We start from the raw sequence: 12,819 nt of genomic DNA on the forward strand, positions 1-12,819 counted from the left end.
TTCTGTATATCGTATGCATGTCAAAGTGCAGGTTATTATTTTAGATTGGGCACATGCTATGGTCTCTGATGAATGCTGAAACAGTTTTATTAACCTCTTAGCTGCTGTGCCTTCCCCCACCCCAGTGCTGAGCCCTTTTTTGACTATTTGGGGTGGTTCGTGCTTAGGCCTTCATAACTTTTTGTCCACATAAGCTATCCATGCCAAATTTGCGTCCTATTTTTACAACATCCTAGGGATTCTAATGGTACACAGAGTTTGTGGTTTCCCCTGGAGGAGACCAAGAAATTAGCAAAAATACAGTGAAAATTTTGTTTTTTCCCAAAAAATGGCAAAAAAGGGCTGCCGAAGAAGGCTTGTGGTTTTTTTCCCTGAAAATGCCATCAACAAAGGGGTTCTGGTGCTAAAACCACCATCTTCCCACCTTTCAGGAACAGGCAGACTTGAATCAGAAATCCACATTTTTCAACACAAATGTGCCATTTTACTGGGACATACCCCATTTTTACTATTTTTGGTGCTTTCAGCCTCCTTCCAGTTAGTGACAGGAATGGATGTGAAACCAATGCTGGATCCCGGAAAGATAAACATTTCTGAAAGCTAGATAAAATTCTGAATTCAGCAAGGGGTCATTTGTGTAGATCCTACAAGGTTTTCCTACAGAAAATACCAGCTGAAATAAAGAAATATTGAAATTGAGCTGAAAACAACAGCCATTTTTTTATGTTTTACTCTGTAACTTTTTCCTGCCATGTCAGATTTTTTAAATCAATATATCGTTATGTCTGCTGGACTCTTCTGGTTGTGGGGATATAAAGGACTTGTAGGTTCATCAAGAACCCTAGGTACCCAGAGCCAATAAATGAGCTGCACCCTGCAGTTGGTTTTCATTCTATACTGGGTATACAGCAATTAATTTGCTGAAATATGAAGAGTGAAAAATAGGTATCAAGAAAACCTTTGCATTTCCAAAATGGGCTCAAGACAAGGTTTTGAGGAGCAGTGGTTATTTGCACATCTCTGAATTTCGGGGTGCCCATAATAGCATGTGAATTGCAGGGCATTTCTCAAATAGAGGTCTTTTTTACACACTCTCTTATATTTGGAAGGAAAAAATGTAGAGAAAGATAAGGGGCAATAACACTTGTTTTGCTATTCTATGGTACCCCAAGTCTCCCGATAAAAATGATACCTCACTTGTGTGGGTAGGCCTAGCTCCCACGACAGGAAATGCCCCAAAACACAACGTGGATACATCCCATTTTTTTTACAGAAAACAGAGCTGTTTTTTGAAAAGTGCCTAGCTCTGGATTTTGGCCTCTAGCTCAGCCGGCACCTAGGGAAACCTACCAAACCAGCACATTTATGAAAACTAGAAACCCAGGGGAATCCAAGATGGGGTGACTTGTGGGGCTCTGACCAGGTTCTGTTACCCAGAATCCTTTGCAAACATCAAAATTTGGCTAAAAAAACACTTTTTCCTCTCATTACGGTGACAGAAAGTTCTGGAATCTGAGAGGAGCCACAAATTTCCTTTCATCCAGCATTCCCCCAAGTCTCCTGATAAAAATGGTACCTCACTTGTGTGGGTAGGCCTGGTGCCCGCGACAGGAATAGATCATACAATGGTCAATGTTGGTCCTCACATGAGGCAGCTGTTGACCCTGGGGTGATCCATTCCTGACGCAGGCAGTAGGTGTAGGCAATCATGTGGGGTAGTGTTTTTATCAGGACAGGTGAGGAATCATTGGGTGGTAGGAATTTTGTTGATCCCAGCATATTCCTGTAGTTTGTGTGACAGAAATGCGAGAAAAATAGAGTTTTTATTCAACATTTCAGCTTTGCAGGGTATTCTCGGTAAGAAAACTTTGGGGAATCCACACAAGTCACACCTCTGTGGACTCCCCCGAATGTCTAGTTTCCAGAAATGTTTGGGTTTAGTGTGTTTCTCTATATGGCCGCCGAACCCAGGACCAAAAACACAGGTGCCTGCCTTACAAAACCAGTTTGTTTTGCGATTGATAATTTTGATGTCTCCACAATACGATTTGGGCAGTGGAATTTGGGGCTGGACTAAATTGGGGAGCTCCCAAGAGAGCACTCTCTCTCTCTCTCTGCTTGCCGCCGCATTCACTTGCTCGCTGGGTTGGGCTAACCCACTATTACCCAGTTGCACAGACTGCTTTTGAAGGGACAGCAGGACTGTCCTCATCGCCTCCCTCATAATGTACTGAAAAAGGAGTTATCGAATGGGACTCCTCCGACTGAAAAATCACTCCCAGAGTCTGCGCCATTGTCCTATCCCTCAGATGCTGTCTCAGTATCTGATGTCTTAGTCTCTGATCCTATGTCAGAGCTGTCCTCTATAACCCGAGTGCCGGCAGCAGTCATCCATCAAGATGCCATCTCTGCTATTGGCTAAACTGTTGCTCTAAAACACTAGCCTACGTAGACAGTCACAAAATCGATGGTGAGTCTGAGATACGTGCAACAGTAGAGGCCACCTTACCTGCGCTTCTTCCCTCAATCAGCACGTTCTTTCAAGACACTCAAAAAACACCTTGTCACATACCATTCGTCACAGTCTTTAGCACATCCTGCGCCGAGTCCAACAATCATTATTGGTGCTCCCACTCCCTCCTCCTCGGATTCCCTCATTACCACCCAGCAAAAGTGCCCTTCATCTCTCCATAGCCGCCCTCCACCCGCACATACATTTCATTTGTATTAAAACGCAGGTAATGGCTGACTTTACTAATGTACTCAGCTATCTACATACAATACAGATTTGCTCTTTGCAGTAGGCATTTAAACCTTCTGCGCTTCTTTATGGCACTAAAACTGCCACTAGACAAGTCCGACCCTTTTGTAGCAGAAACATAATCACAATACTTACTTGACTTTTTTATTGCTGCCTAAAAGCTACAGTTGAAAAGCGTCAGTTGAAATATGTGCATTGCTTTGAAGATGCAAGCTGCAACTGCAAGACAACTGGTGGTAAATATATATATATATATATATATATATATATATATATATCACTTTTATATGTGGGTCTGGTTTTCCTGGGGGCCGATCGCAGATCCCAGGGTAACCACACACATATTGATAAAAGTGATATATATATATATATATATATATATATATATATATATATATATCTACATAGATATATCTATAGATATATCCATGTACATAGATATATCTACATAGATATATCCATATATATAGATCTATATATATATTTTTTTAGTTGTTGTATGGTTTCCTTGGGGGCCAAAATGGCCCCCTGGGAAACCCTACAACAACTAAAAAAAATATTGCCCCCACAGGGGTTCGCCCTGCCCACGGGCGACCCCCTGTCCATTTGTTTTTTTTTTTAATTAAAAAAAAAAAAAAAAAAAGTTGCCCCTGGCCCCCGAAGGGGCACCTACCTTTTAAAAAAAAAAATATGCCCCCGGGTGGGGGTGCCGGCCCGTTTTCTGAGGTGGCCGACCCCCCCCAAGTGAAATCCCTGGTGTCTAGTGGTGTTTCCACAGCTGCGATCGGGGGCCAGGAAACACTTTCAGAAGGCCTTGTAAGAAAGGGGAGACTCTCCCCTTTCTTACGAGGCCTTCTCGAACGTGGGGAAGGCCGTTTTTCCCATCAGAAATCAATGGCCTTGCGGCGCGCTGACGTCCAAAGGGGCGGGTGGTGCCGGGAGGAGACACAGAAGAGCTACCGTGTCTCCCTGGGACCAAAAATAAATAAAATACGTCGCACCCAAGGATTTATTAACCCCCTCCCTGGTGTCGGCCCCTGGTCGTGACCCGCATCAGGGAGGTAGTGCGGGCGTCGGCCAGTGGCCGACGCCTGCATTGAAGCGTTTAATGTTTCCTGGGTTTGTCTATCTGTGGACAGAAGTCTGTTGACCACTTTCATTTCTGCCTCTGGCATATGTTAAAGAACACAAAGGCAGTGTGAAGGAAACATTTCAATAATTGAACAAATGTATTCTTCATTATATTTTCCAGCCCTATACCAGTCAGTGTACCTAGGTCATTACCGCCACAGTGCACAATCATGAGGTGAGGTGGTTGGCAATCTCTAATGCTTTCAACCAATGGAATTGCTGTCATTTTAACAATCTCTGAACAACCCAAGTAATATCTACATTAGGCAAACTCAGGTCCGTGTCAATGCCATTCTTTCTAGCATACTCACTAGACAAAGAAACATAGCTATGACATACAGTCCACACTCTGATCATTTTGAAGGGAAGGATCAATAGCACAAAGGAGATGGCTGTGCTGAATAAGAGAGTTCTTAAAATGTGAGGTGGTTAAAATGGAGGGAGCACCTTGTTAAAAAAACTAAATTTTCACTGGATGTTGTAAATAGATTGGTAGATAAAAATAGGTTGTGACTAAAAATATTAAGTCTGTTGCCCTGTGATTGGTTCTATTTTTTTCACAAACAAGTAATGCCATTTTGGATATGCTTACATTCTCTAGCAGTCAATCACACCTGCTACAGAACAAATTAAAGCTAGTCTGCTGCTGAGAAAATGTACTGTGAACTTTTGAACTACTGGTACAGTAGAGTGTTCTAAAGGAGGTTGCTAAAGCAGCTGAGCTTAAAAAGTGTGGGTGGAAAGGCAGGTTGTCAAGTATAATTTTAATCTGCATATGAGTGATATTAGTACAGCGGTGTTTGAAAAATAGTGTTTTTCCAACTCACTATTATTATTGTATTGTAAATGTATGTGAAAAATAACCTAAAACCAATGGGAAATATAATTTTTAAATGCCATCTATAGTCGCTCCTCCGTTGCAAAGTTACTCAAGTGGCTGTGGTGAGTGCTGCAACAGAGATCCAACTCAGCCACACACACAACCAAATTGGACTTCTTTCTAAAACAACAGGGAAGGGTTAACAGTCAGTAACCATTCAAATATGGATAAGAAAAATAAAATATGAAACACAGATTGTGGGTTGCTAACTAGGAAAGTATCACTGATAACAAAGTTGATAGGTTGCTATTAATGGTTCTTTGGTGTGAGAGGGGTGTTCCATTCTTATGCTGAGATATCAGACCTTACTAGAAACAAAGTCTCCTGGATCTGTAATGACTTTCCCTTCAATGCTGTACCCAGGATTTTCTCCTTAACAACATAAGGCTGAAAATTAACCAATGTCTTCCTAGGCTTCTCATGCCCTGGATTTAATTTAAAAGGGTCCTGACGTACTGTTTGATTCTCCTTTGCTGGTTGACATAGGAGGTCTCCTTCCATAAGGCTTTAGTCAGTAAATCAATTATAAATGATTTGACTTCAGCTCCCTCTACTCCTTCTTTTACCCTCAAGATCCTGATATTATTCCTTCATGAATTGTTTTCCAATCTTAACAATTTATCTAACATCTCCTTTTTCCTATGCCTTGATCTAACTATCACCCAAGTATTCTCATTTACTGCTGAACTAAATTTCTGAACCTTACTTTCCAATAATTACAATAATTGAGAAACCATTTCCTGTACTACCATCCCATCGTGCCAGTACACCCCCATGTAGGTAACATGGATGGGGGGAATCGCTCCTTTTCTGTCATCCCTCTCTGTCATCCCTCCATCCACATGGATTTCCATCAAGGGTGTAAATCTATTTGCAGTAGGTAAAATGTGACTTTCCTGCTTCCCTTCCTTTCCTGCCTGGATCTCCTCCTATGATTCCTGCTTTATATCTTTAGGTGGGCACTGGGTCTTACGACCCCCTCCTAATGCTTTTGCAGAACTTATAGCATTAAAATAGGTCCTCAATGAGGGTGTAACTCTAGGCCGCCCTATCCCAATTTCAACAGTCCTCTCTCTGATCATAAACTCGGGCACCGGAGACACTCTACCCAGGGGTTTCTTAGCATGTTGTGGGCTAAGTCCTGCTAATTGCTGGACCTGTTGGCTACTTTGTCATCTCCCCCTGCCAGTCATGTGCCTAGAGTGCGTAACCTATACCGTTTGCCTAACACCTCGTCCTCAAGTTCCCCCTTGTTCGTCTTTTTAGTCAAGGTCTCCTCAAAATTAACATTAAGGGGCCTATTTAAGAGACCCTAGCAGCTCCTTGCGCCACATTAACATCATTTTGTTAATGCTAAGGTGGCCAATACAGGTCAAATTTGCTGTGTCATATTTGCAAATTGGGGGCAATGCATGCATTGCACCACTTTGTAACCCTTTGCGCTACATTATGCCTGAGCCAGGCATAATGGCATAATAGATGCAAAGGCGGCGTACCCCCATTAGTGAGGGCTGGAAAAATGGCGCAAAGAAATCTTGGAAACTTCTTTATGTCATTTTTTTGGCACTTTTAACGTCTGCTCAGAGCAGGCATTAAAAGGAGGCTCCAATTGATTTCAATGGGCCACTTGGTGCTTTGCAGGATTAGCGTCAGAATTTTTTTTGCTAATCTTGCAAAGTGCAAAAAAAGCATAACAAATTCTGACACTAGTCTCCTAACTACTGACATGGTGTGCCGTATATTAAATATGGCGCACACATGGTGGTGTTAGGGGGGTGTTAAGGGGCGAAAAGAAAATGGCACTGCACTAGGTGCAGCGCCACTTTTCATAAATCTGTCACTAAATGTTTTAGACAGACCCTCAACATCTATCTTACCCTTATCGTAGGCGGATCCTCTCAATATTCTCTGCCCCAGCATCAATTGCTGTCCATTTTCCCACCGATCCCATCTTCAACCATTTACCACAACCCACTTGAACCTGGGTCACTATGCTAAACTTCCTCAGTGTCAGGCTGAGCCCCACAACTACCACAATTAATGCTGGGGCAACGAAAAATTGTCTTCAAAGGTGTCCTCAATTCCTCCTTTCACTCCTCCCCAGCCACGACTCCAATCTCCACCCTGGATCTGCGCCTGGTCTCTCCTGCCGGAGCCTGAGCAGCCTGAGAGACTCTGCTTGTGCTGCCTCTGCCGACGCTTCTTCATCATCTCCACTGCAGTGCTAGCCAAGAAAAAGCTGTGTCGCTCTGGTGCCACAGAGCGCACTCACCGCTGAAAAACAGGACAGGCCAGTTTGCCACCTACACATCTGTGTATTGCCTGGGTAAGAGGCCCAGCTTATCTCAGAAGTGGAAATAAACTGAGAAATAATGAAACAGAGCATGTAAGAAGCACACTTCTCTAAACCGTCCCCCTTGGTACCGAGCTCCCGAACCGCTGCTTTCAGCAGGCCACCATGTTCCATGGTCTGATATCTCCCGGGCAATGGGAGATGGGCACTCAGAGTTCAGTAAGTGAATAGAGGAACTTAGAACACTGAGAACAGTAGTTCAGTTAAGGTTCTTAGAATTTTGAAAGCTAGGTGGGCTAATAAAATGCAAAAAATGTTTGCTCTAGAAGGGGTGGACAACTTCTTAGCTCGGAATGCAGCGGGTAAGAAGTAAGAAGTGTATTTCTGAATTTCATTGAGCCCCTTTGAGCTCAAGTTGGTGTAGTATGCCAGGAGTAAGGTTTGGGGGGCGTTCCTATGGGGGGTGCACTTGTGGAGGGGAGCATGGGGAGAAAAAGAAAAAAGTCTCCTCATTTAGCCAAGGTAAGGTAGCAACTGTAATTGTTCGGGGAATCTTGCTCAAGATGAATTGTGAAGTTTATGGGAGAAAGAGATGACCGATAGGAGGGTCACCCCCCTCTCTCAAATCTAGGTTGGACCATGAATGGCCTAAGGGTAAGAAGAATGCAGCCTCTGATACTCAAATAATTATGTTGCAGGAGACTCCTCTACTGAGGACAGAGAGTGGGAATCCCTTGTTTAGACTAAAATGGATTGGGAATGTTATAGCTACAGATCAGCAACAATATTCAAAAGGAGTAGCAATCATAGAAAGAGCCAATAAAGGGGTTAAGTTGAGATATAAGGTGGATGCAGGAGGGCGCTGGATAGTTGCAGAGAACAGGGTTCGCCAGAACATGTATATACTTGCGGGATCCTATGGACCAAACATAAACAATACTTCATCCACGTCTGCCCCCTTTTCCAGTCTGGTGGCATTTAAAGGGGACTTCAATGTCTTAGTAGACAATAATCTAGAAAGGTCCTCTGTCTGTACACAAGTTAGTGCCCTGAAAACAAGAGTTTTTCTTTTGTCGATGTTGAAAAATCTAAATCTGGGTGATGTATGGTATAGGGTGAAGGGGAGTAGTAGGTGTTTGATGAAATAATGATACCAGACTGGATAGAGTTGTTTGACGCAATATTATTGAAAGACTCACCCATACCAGCCTCTTGGAACAAGGCAGTAATTTTCATTGATTTTAAAACCAGGTATAAACCCAACACAGTGTCAGACATATTGGCTGATCTTACTATTGAATTGTGATGTGTTAGACCTGGCATCCTTGGCATGGTCTCCCCTAACATTTTGCCTCTACTTCCCAGGTTGCTGATGTGTGCTGCACTCTGTTTTTGCTGTTTTTGTTACTCTGGGCACTTTACCATTGCTCATCAGTGCTAAAGTGCACGTGCTCCCTATGTGAAATTGTATGTGTGATTGGCTTTTCCATGATTGGCATATTTGATTTACTAGTAAGTCCTTAGTAAAGTGCACTAAAGGTGCCTAGGGCCTGTAAATCCAAGGCTACTAGTGGGCCTGCAGCACTGATTGTGCCACCAACATGCGTAGCTCTGTAACCATGGCTCAGACCTGCCACTCTAGTGTCTGTGTGTGCAGTGTGTGCCCACTTGCCAGACCCAAACCTTCCCTTTTTATGCATGCAAGTCACCCCTAAGGTAGGCCCTAGGTAGCCCGGTGGGCAGGGTGCAGTATATGTTAAAGCTGGGACATGTATTGATGTGTTTTACATGTCCAAACAGTGAAATAATGCCAAAATTGCAAGACCTACTTCTCTCCTAGGTTAACATGTGGACTGCTTTTAAATAACCTTAAAGTGCAGTTTCCCTTTGGAAGCATGGAATATGGGGGTCTCTGAACTCACAATTTAAAAATACACATTTTAGTGAAATTGGTTTTTAGATTTTTAGTTTGAAAATGCCACTTTTAGAAAGTAAGCATTTTCTTACTTAAACCATTCTGTGACTCTGTCTGTTTGTGGATTTCCTGTCTGGGCCAGACTGTCAGCTGGGCTGTTTATGAATTACCTCTAGACAGTGCCACAAAGGGAGCTGAGGTGTAGCGTGCATATCCTGATAGGCCATCTGGGCTAAAGTTGAGGAAGGAGTGGTCACTTACACCTGAATGGGCTGTACCTGCCCTCACAAAATGCAGTCTCCAAGATCCTGCTGTGTGGCTGGGGCCTGGCCTGTGCAAGGCAGGATCTTGTAAACAACAGAGACTTTTTTTGGAAGCTGGGCAACTTCAAAGGCAGACAGAGGTATAAGTATTCAACTCAAAATCCCAGACTTTAGATTTCATCAAGATTTGCTTCTGGAACCAAGAGAAACCTCTGAGGAGAAGTGTTGCCCCTGCCTGTAACTGCTCTGTTGGGATATCTTGCAGTTGATGCTTCTGTCTGTGAAAGGGGACAACATCTGGAGTTTGTGGTATATTCCTGCTTGAGAAGAATCTCCAAGGGCTTGGACTGAGCTTCCCCCTGTTCTGAAGTTTCAGGGCTATTAAAGACTTCCTCTGCCAGCACCTAAACTCTCTGCTGAGACTCCTGCCCTGCCAGGAGCTGCTTAATCCAGTACCTGGGCTCTTGAAAGTAGAAGCTCGTAAAAAACCAAGAAGATCCAAGGGAACTGACTTTCAATCACTCCGGCCTGATGCCACTGCAGAATCCCATGACACTGCCAGCAACTGAAGCCATGGTCCTCCCTGGAGTGGATGACCCCGAAGGCCGGATGTCGCAGCAGCCTTGCCAAAGTTCACAGCTCCATGGAGGTCACAGCACCATGTCATGACCGCGGGGTATTCAACCCTGCAAAAGTGAGCTGATCCAACGCTTCGCATTAATGCTGCCTCACCTTTACTGCTCAGCAGCAAGTACCAGACAGCTCTTCATGATGCCTCCGCTACTTCACTTCACAGCACCAGAACCAACGCCACCCTGGATCCAGCAATGCCGCGATCCCCAACTATGTACACCGGCTTGTTTCCTCATTTTCACAAGGTACTGTACCTGGGGGTCTGTGTGACTCCATGACTGGTGCCATTAGCGTCAGATTGTTGGGGATGACTCCTTCGCAGTGCCGAGATATCACCTAATGGAAGCATTTGTGTTTTTAAGCACTTTTTTGTGATTAAATTTTAAAAATTCATAACTTGTCTTGCGTATGTTGTATTTTTGTCATTTTGGTCTTGTTTTGCTCACCTGGTGTTGAGACATTTTGGATTGTTTTTACTGTGTTACTGTGTGTGTTTGTACAAATACTTTACACATTGTCTCTAGCTCTTTCTGCTTGAGCCAAGCTACCAAGGGGGTGAGTGAGGGTTAACCAGGAGTGTTTCTCCTTTGCCCTGACTATAGTGAGGGTCCTTGCTTGGACATGGGGTAACCAGACTGCCAACCAAAGACCCCATTTGTAACACTATGATACAATGTTCACAAGTAAATTGCCCACACTCTTATGTAAGGTTGCCGGGGCGACAATTAGTGAAGACAAGAAGTTCTTTCTATCGGGAGGCAAATGAGGGAGCTGACGCACACCCTGATATGCTCAAATGACCTCACCACTTCCTTAGGACTTCCCCTGTCAGTTGTAACTCTTGATGCAACCAAAGCTTTTGATTGTGCATATGGAAATATTTGAGTGGGGTGTTGAAGACTTTTGGAGAAGGAGAGGTATTCCAGAATGTGCAAAATAAGATTTTCAGCACACCGTGTGACCAGTTCGAATCAGTAGGGGAACAAGACAGGGTTCTCCTTTGTCTCCCATTCTTTTTGATCTGTATATTGAATAATTTAGCGCAGAATCTGAGGTTAAATAAAGATATGAAGCCACTTGTTATTGGCCCCTTTGCTAAGAAGATAGCTTTATAAGTAGACGGTTTGATTTTATTTACATCAAATGCCAGATTTGCCATCCCATGCCTGATGGCAGAGGTGAAGGTTTTTGGGAAGTTGTCTGGTTATGAGATCATTGAGACCACGAATGGAATAATGGTATGGAATCAGGACTGTGGCAAGGCCCGAACCATTTTGGATTTAGGATATTTGGGGATCACAATACTGTATGACTTAGAGAAGGTTCCATCTGTAAATATGGAAAGAGCACACAAACAGATTGATGAGACATTAAGAATATGACAGAATCTGCCCTTATCCCTCTATAGCCGAATAAACTTGGTTAAAATGTCAATTCTACTCAAACTGACATATTTGTTTGATAACAACCCTTTGAGTTTTGATAAGAAACTAATGGGCAGGATACAAGGTAGAGTTACATCTTTTATTTGGACCAACAAGGGGGTCAGACTTTCCTGGAAGAAGCTAAGGAGGAAGGTAGAGAAGGGGTGGATTGGGCCTTCCCGATTTTCAATTGTATTGTTGTTGAGCGTACCAAATGAAGAATAATGGGATGCTTCTCCTTCATCCAGACAGATCATAAGTGGGCCTAATGTGCAGTGCTATGTTGAACAATTTGCCCGAAGGCGGCTTTCTGTATAAATGTGGCGCTTCCAAGCTCTTTAAAAAACTTCATTTGAAGTGAGTGTTTGATGGCTACAGCTAAAATATGGTATGGGATCAGATCTCTGTTGAGGATCCCTTACTATAGTAAGCTGTCACCAGTGTGGGATTCATCAGGGACACTGGAGTGTTTACAGGACAGTTTGGCAAAATCACTGAGGAAGTCTGGAATACTGTACTGGGGGAAGATGGTGGAAGGAGGAAGGGCCTTTCTTGGGAGGACTGGAGCATAGTGACCAGTGAGGCGCTTTCTAGGTTCAAGGTTCTGCAGATAAATGCCTGGCTCAAGGCCCAGGGGTGGGATGCTTCTGAGGAAAGCTCCAAGGAAAAGGATCTTCAGGATCCCAGAACAAGGCAGAAGGAGGTATCATGTTGGTATGGGTGCCTTTTGGCAGCCTTGGATGAAAATATGAGGCCCCCCTACCTGGTCTGGGATTGATAGTTGCCAAGCACAGAGCTGAAGGAGTTATGGCAAGTATCTATGAGCACCCTTTACTGTGTGGTTAAATCTGCAACCTTAAGGAGGAACCATTTTTTATCTTACACAGAATCTACTGTACTCTGGCAAGGCTGGCTAAGATAAGATTAGCGAGAGACATCGGGGAATCTAAATATAAGCATTGAGATGATAGAGAGGCAGTGGATGTTCATATGTTTGCCAGCTGTCCTACTCTGGAAAGGTTTTGTTTGGAGGTGGGTAAGATCAATTCATGCATCAAGGGTGGAGATGTGAAGGTAAAACCCACTTTGATTATGTTTGGGATGGAGAATGTAAGGTCCAATACGGGAGGCCTTTCGAGGCTACAAATACTTCCCATCTATTTGGTACTCCTGGCAAGGAGGGAGATTTGTAAAGTGTGATGTCAATCTGTGCCCCCTCCTTGCCAGGATTGGAGGGAACTCAGTCAAATATTTCCGGGGTCTGGCCAATAGGACCAACTGGGGTAGGAGGGAGTTGGAGAATGGGGAAATTTGAAAACTGGTTGAAGACTATGATGTCAAATGATTATACCTCCTGATCAGTCTGGGTGTATGGTGCTGGCCTTGGCGCCTAGGCTCAGGTATGGGGCTGACAACCAATCCTGATATAAGCATGCAAGGTAAGTAGAATTCATAAAGTGTTTATTTTGAGGTGATATGAGTACTAAAACATTTAAAAAAGACATTTCATGCTTGTAAA

The sequence above is a fragment of the Pleurodeles waltl genome, chromosome 7 (assembly GCF_031143425.1).
Source record: "Pleurodeles waltl isolate 20211129_DDA chromosome 7, aPleWal1.hap1.20221129, whole genome shotgun sequence".
Taxonomy (NCBI): Eukaryota; Metazoa; Chordata; class Amphibia; order Caudata; family Salamandridae; genus Pleurodeles; species Pleurodeles waltl.